The following is a 7,485-nucleotide window of genomic DNA, read 5'->3' as shown; positions in this document are numbered from 1 at the left end:
TATTTTTAGCACTTTTTAAAAATTTATTCAACAAGTATTTATCGAGCACCTGGGCTTACAAAAGTTGGGGGAAAAGCAGACATCCTCGAAATCCCCGCCCTCGTGGGGCTCCCCCGTGCTTCTCACCTGACCTTGAATTTACTTTTGAGATCTGGCTCCCACCAAATCTTAAGGGGTAGAGGGCTCAATGTCTTATAGAAATTTATTTTTTTAATATTTATTTATGCATACAAAAACTGGGGTACAGGCCAGAGGTGCAGGGGGGTGAGAGAAGTCACCAGAGACAGAATGGGGAGCAGAACGGGCAGACTGACTGAAATACGCTGCTGAGGGGAGCAGTGGGCAAGACAGGAGAGGTCTGCTGCACCATGTGGGTTAACTCCCTGGCCGGGGATCGAACTTGAGATGCAGAGGTGAGATGCAGAGGCTGCGGTGGCTTAACCCCTTGCACCACCAGGGAGGCCCTTATAGAAATTTGGAACATGAAATAAATACTCTGTTGTGCATATGACTCAAAAGTACTTAATGGATATGCCGATGGGCTCCTAGCTAGCAACTGATAACCGCCGGGGACTCCAGGTGCTGAACACCAGAAGGGCTGAACACCTGAAGGACGGAACACCTTCCCTCCGCAGCCCGGGTCAACGTGCTTGCCTTTTCTTTCATTCCTCGACACCTAACTGCGCCTACACTCTGTGGTTGGTACTCTGCTAGAACCCCAAGCGAAGTCCCTGCTTACAAGGAGCTGAGTCTAGCAAGGAAGCGTAGGAAAACAAACACCACAATGTAGATATCCTAAAATAACAGGGAGACATGGAGGAAGGGGCTGCTGCAGAAACATCATTGTGTTTTCATCAGAATACCTGATGGCCTCAAATGAGGGCATAGTCCTGTGGTTCTCAGGCATAGCAGAGGTGGTTCAGACTTTTATCAGTCTTTTTTATATTAAGCTTTTCTTATTTTCATAAGGTATTTCTTAGAATACAGACACATTTTATTAACATTTGTGAAAGGTTTGGCGCGGTAAAGACAAGGAGAGCCAGGCTACATTTCTCAAAGGGAGGGAAAGTTTATTGCGCCCCGGGCGGACCTCACGCACCCAAGGTGGGGGTCAGTGAAGCCGCGCACGTTGTTAGGGGGAAGCAGGGTTTTATAGGGTGAGGAGAGGTCAGGTGGGAAGTTGGGCTCGTAAGGCGGGAAAAGTTTGTAGGGCAGGTAGAGGTTCTTTGTCTGAGACCAGACTGGTAGGGGGAGGGGGGAGGCTCATTGTCTGAGTCCTCCAGGCAGGTATCCGCATTCCTGCCCCCCAGGTGGGCTTCCTGGTTGGCTCCTGCATTCCGGCCTGCTGCATGGACCTTTCAATTTGAACACTTTATTTTTTAAGATTTATTTCGTTTATTTATGCACACAAGAGCTGGGGTGTAGGCCAGAGGTGGGGAAGGTGGTGAGAGGACTCACCAGAGACAGAATGGGGAGCAGAACAGGCAGATCTACAGAAATGCTTGCCTGAGCGGAGCAGCAGGCAAGACAGGAGAGGTCTGCTGTGTCATGCAGGCTGCTGCAGTGGCTGCTGATAGGCTTCATAATGCTGAGACTTAACCCCCTGTGCCACCAGGGAGGCCCTCATAGACACATTTTAAAATTTGTTAAGAAAAACAGAGCCCTGGGCCTCCCCGGTGGCATAGCGGTTGAGCGCTGGGTTGCGAAGCTGCCCTAGCCTCTGCAGCACCGGTTCAATCCCTGGCTGCTCCCCGGCCAACCGGAGGAGTGTCCCACACTGCGTGCAGACCTCTCCTGCTGCTGCTCCCCTCAGCAGTGTACTTCGGTCCTTCTGGCCTGCTTTGCTCCCTGCTCTGGCTCTGGTGAATTCTCTCACCCTCCTGCGCTTCTGACTGTACCCAGTGCTTGTATAAATAAATAAATAAATAAAAATCTTTGAAAAAAAAAAAAAGAAAGAAAGAAAAACAGAGTCCTTCTCTATCATCTTTCCCTCCCTGATGGTGAGCTCTTTTAAGCAATTTCATTTGGCATTTATCTTCATATCTGTGGCCCTCCTCCAGCTGTGTCCCTCCACAGGATCAAGAGTATGCCCATTCCAGAGGATTAGAGGGGTATGCCTGTTCAAGATGCACTTACCCTTTTTCTTAAACTCAGCGCCCTGGAAGTCCTTGGCTACATTGCTTCCTAGATCTGCACCACTCTTTTCTTCAGGAGGAGAGAGCTGGCTCTCTCCTGAGGGAGTCCTGCAGACCTCCAGTCCATCCCTGGGCTGGAGGGGCAGTTAAAGGGCAGCTGTTTGCAGAGAGGCATATACAAGCTGGAGTGTCCACAGGACGGTAGGTGAGGCACTTTCAGGGTAGGGCAGAGCCAAAGGCAGAAGGAAAGGAAATTAGGCAGGAGACAGAGGCTGAGGATTGCTCTTCTCTAGTGTAGAACTTTGTGGAGTACAAAAAGTCTAATTTAGAACTTGGCCTCCCAGGTGTTTATGAAGGTTTTGCAAAGTTGGAAGCTGGAAGTGTATTTTCTGAAACAATTTGTCAGCTTAATTTACAACATTAAAATAATGCATAAATCTTCATTTGTTGGGCTGCCCCAACACCAGCAAATAACAGGGGTAGATTTGAGGATTTAGTTCTTTTCCCTTCCTCTGTCCTGATCTTTTGTCTATCAGTCCCATACTCTTCCTGCCAAATTTAATTGTAGAATTTTTGTTAGTGCAATTTTCAGTTTTTACAACACTGTGACTATTCAGACTTGAGCCATAGAAAACTTTGACTACTGTTCCTTTTCTACACATTTTTATTTTTCCTGGGGTTAATAATATCTTGGGGGTTGTGTTTAGTTTCCTATGTATTTATCACAAAACCTGCCTCAAAATCTTCCCTCAGTTGTTTAAATCTCTTCCCAGAATATCTAGTAGATATTTTATCAACTCTTATCTTCTTGAAGATGTCTCTGCTGGAACCTTCTGATCTGCATCACAGTGAGGGTTCATCCCCTACCCTTGCTGCACATCCACCCACCTGGCATCTCCTTTCTCAACTTCCTGGGCATTTTCTTTACCTCTCTGTTCCTTTATTAGCTCTTTCATTTGCCATATTCCATGTCTCTGTCATTCTTGATTTATTCCCTCTATTTGGAGACCATCTTCTAGAAGTTTCCTGAGAAAGGAGGAGATAAACTGTTTTTGAAACTTTGCATGCTTGACATTACCATTATTCTACCCTGACACTTGATTATTTGACTGAGTGTTAAATTCCTTAAGAATTATGAACGACACTGCCATCTTGCTTTCATCACAGCATTTGAAAAATCGAAGAACCTTTAACTCCTTATCCAATGTTCTGAAACCACAGTGAAAATTCTTGGTGAGAGGTTATTTGTTGTACTAGGAAATTCTTTTGAATCATCCCTTTGGCGTTTCTTGCCTTCTGTTTTTTGCTTTTATGGAACTTCTATAATTCAGAGGATAGAGTGTTAGCTGGTCCTCCTAATTTCTCATTTTTCTCGCATCCTTCTCACCTATTTTACTTTGTTTTTGGGAGATTTCCTCAACTTTGTCTTTCTCACAACACCATCCCCTGTGTACCCATGCCTCTTTCCCACTTCTCTCCCTCTTAACCTCCGAGCTCCTGGGATGTTTACTGATGTCCACTGTTTTTTGTTTTTTTTTTTTTAAGATTTATTTATTTTTATACAAGAGCTGGGGTATAGGCCAGAGGTGCAGGAGGGTGAGAGGATTCACCAGAGACAGAGTGGGGAACAGAACAGGCAGACGACCGAAACACACTGCGGAGGGGAGCAGCGGGCGAGATAGGAGAGGTCTGCCACGCCATGTGGGAATCTCCCTAGCCGGCCGGGAATCGAACCAGAGCAGCAGAGGCTGCGGACAGCTTCACAGTGCTGTGCTCAAACCGCTGTGCCACAGGGGAGTCCTGTCCACTGGTTTTTGAAAGTGTTTTATGTTATCAAATTGTCTGCTATGTAAATGTCCAGTATTTGTTTCCTCATTTGGCTGCATACTCAAATTCCCTCCATTTTGTTGAAAATATATTTCAAATACATCTCTTTCTCATCTCCTCCTGCCCCCCCCCCACCATGATACAGATGTCATTTCTCTTTAAGTTGTCCCAAAGGGTTCTTATACTTTTTTTTAATCATTCTTTTTTTCTCTATATTGTTCTATTTGTGTGTTCTCTAACATTGTGTTTTTGAGCTCATTAATTCTTCATTGCTTCTGGTTGTCTGCTACTGAGGCCCTCATTGTATTTTTTAAATCAGCTGTTATGTTTCTTAGCTCCACTATTTCTAATTGTAGCTGTCACATTTTTCTTATCTTTATTCTGCTTGTTTTTTTTTAATATCCTACACTGTTTTTTTTTTTTTCTGAGTTCCATAAGCACTGCCAGACAATTGTCCTGAACTCCCCTTCAGAGTGGGGCTCTTTTCAACAGTTTTGTTTTTGTTTTTCTTTTTTTGACTCTGGCATCTGTGTTCTTCTGTCACCTCATTTTTAATATTTTATGGGTTTTAAATAGGGACAGATTTTCAATTGTTTTCTTTGTACCTGTTGAAGTAACGCAATGACTGGTACCAGCTAAGAGTAGTAGGTACAAACGAGGACTGTGGCAAGTTGGATACCAAAGGATCACTTCCAGTGATCCTTCACTCAGGAATTTGAACTTCTGCTGTGCTGTGGGTGTCAGAGTTGCATGGTGGAGATCCACTGATATCCCTGCCTTTAGGCCAGCTCCTCTGCCTTTGTGTCCACTTCTGCTCTAGGCTGTTTTTTTTTTTTTAATTTTTAAAAATATTTTATTTTATAAAATTCTTACATCATTTTTCATCTTTTCACAATGTATGCATTTTCATTTTGGTTATATTCCCCATACAATTGCACCCCCACCCCTTATTTTGACTCTAGTCCTTCCTTTCCCTGCCCCTCCCCTCCCCTCCCTCCCTAAGCTGTTTTTTTTTTTTTAATTTTTTATAGAGGCATGTTATTTATTTATTTATTATTTGTTTGTTTGTTTTGTTTATACAAGCACTGGGTACAGTCAGAAGCACGGGAGGGTGAGAGAATTCACCAGAGCCAGAGCAGGGAGCAGAGCAGGCAGAAGGACCGAAGTACACTGCTGAGGGGAGCAGCGGGCGGCAGGAGAGGTCTGCGCGCCATGTGGGACCCTCCTCTGGTGGCCGGGGAGCAGCCGGGGATCGAACCGGCGCTGCAGAGGCTACGGGCAGCTTCGCAACCCAGCGCTTAACTGCTGCGCCACAGGGGAGGCCCCCTAAGCTGTTTTTAAACACTAGGTGCAGCAATGGGCATGGACTGTAGTTAATATGGGGACACAGAGCAGGGCTTGTTTTCTTTTCCAGCACAGAATCTTATTCTGGGGAGTCTGCTCTTGTTATTAGTAGGGATTGAGCTCTAATTCCTGTAAGCATTTCTTTGTTTTGACTTTAGCCCTGGGGTGAGAGTGGGGAGATATTCAGGTATCAACCTACGCTTCAATTAGCTGCCTTGTCTATAAAGAGACCCAGGTGCTCTGACCTGATTCAGGCTACAGCTGTTCAGTATTAAGAACCTGAGGCTCAAGCAAGTAGTCCTCGCACCTCGCTCTGTTGACCCCCACCTCTGCAGCTCTCCAGTAATGTAACCTCCACCCCGGATGACTGCTTGTGCACCCCTTTATCCAGTGCTGGCTCTCAGGAGCCCTGATATTGGGGTGTGCCCAAGTCAATGGCTGTAGGACACCACCCCAGCCAATCCTCCCTCTTGTGGGTTGTGCTGCCCTGTTTATCACTCTAAACAAGGCTTACTTAGGTTTTCTCCTACCCCTTTCTGCTGGACTAATATTCCTTGTGTGTGCTGTGGTTGTCTGTTTTTCCCTCAGATATTTTTGGCTTTGTTTGACAACAGTGCACAGGGGAGGCGGGTCCAGTGTCTTCATTCCACTGCCATCTCGCTGGACTCTGTCTTCTCTTTCTTGTACTGAATTATTCAATATTTTGAAGTCTTCTATTCTCACTTTTTCACCAAATATTTCTTTTAGTAGCCTCTTTGTTTCAGAGTCCGAACAGCTAAGATAATCTCTGAAGCTATCATAGTTTTAAGCTTTCTTTCTGCATAATTTCTTTGCTCTAACTTTCTTTTTCTGTTATTATGGTCTCTTTCATATTAGATTACGTTCTTGGCTGTCTTCTCACATTTAAAGATGGGTTACCAAAGAACTGATGGGAAACATTTGTGCTCACTCAGCTCAGGTACATGGACAGGACTTGTGGGCCAGGAGCTTTACTGCAGGTAACCTCTGATGTAAGCACGTTTAGATACTTCTTCTTGGGGTGGCCAGTGGTCTGGCACAACCAACAATCTGGCACAACCAGTTCTGCTCACCGATGTTTGCTCCCATGCTGCCCTGGATCCATCCCACTCAGAGTCAGTAACCACTCACCCAGATGCTTTCCAATTTCTTAAAGTATTTTGCTCTGGACACCTCTCATATTACCTTATCCTTGTAAATATGTGCCTTAAAAAGTCTCTTTGCCATAATTTTAGTGTATTTTTAGTATAGCAAAATTAGATACATATGTTCAATATACCATTCTTATTCAAACACTTTTAAGTACATTTAACTGTTTTTAAAATAGTAGTTTAAAAACATATATGCCCACATGTCCGTGTCCTACATATCACATTTTTTAATTCATCAAAACAGGCCTATTGGGCCTCCCTGGTGGTGCAAGGGGTTAAGCATCAGCACTATGAAGCTATCGGCAGTCACTGCAGCATGAGTTCCATCCCCAGCCAGGGAGGTGACCCACATGGTGCAGCAGACCTCTCCTGTCTTGCCTGCAGCTCCCCTCAGCAGATCCACCTGTTCTGCTCCCCACTCTGTCTCTGGTGAATCCTCTCACCCCTCCCACCAAGCCCGCACACCTGGCCTACACCCCAGCTCTTGTGTGCATAAATATAATAAATCTTTTTTAAAAAACAAAAAAACCCCAGCCTTATTAACATTAAATGATTTTATAACCCAAACATGTCATGAATTTGAACTTATAAATGTATTCTGGTAAGTTATTGTTTTCATTTTAGAGAGTAAGGTTCTACATAAGGCTTTGCTTAGAAAAGGGGGTTGACTGCTTTAAGAAAAAAATTAGAGGGCCTCCTTGGTGGCGCAGAGGTTGAGCGCTGGGTTGCGAAGCTGCCCGCAGCCTCTGCAGCACCGGTTCGATCCCCGGCTGCTCCCCGGCCACGGGAGGAGGGTCCCATGTGGCGCGCAGACCTCTCCTGCCGCCCGCTGCTCCCCTCAGCAGTGTACTTCGGTCCTTCTGCCTGCTCTGCTCCCTGCTCTGGCTCTGGTGAATCCGCTCACCCTCCCATGCTTCTGACTGTACCCACTGCTTGTATAAATAAATAAATATTTAAAAAAAAATTTAAAAATAAATTCATTTAAAAAAAAAAAAAAAAAAAAAAAGAGG

Source organism: Talpa occidentalis, unplaced genomic scaffold (genome assembly GCF_014898055.3).
Source record: "Talpa occidentalis isolate TD23 unplaced genomic scaffold, MPIMG_talOcc4v2.1 talOcc4.16, whole genome shotgun sequence".
NCBI lineage: Eukaryota > Metazoa > Chordata > Mammalia > Eulipotyphla > Talpidae > Talpa > Talpa occidentalis.
The sequence above is the reverse complement of the archived record's forward strand: the minus strand, read 5'-3'. Positions refer to the sequence as shown.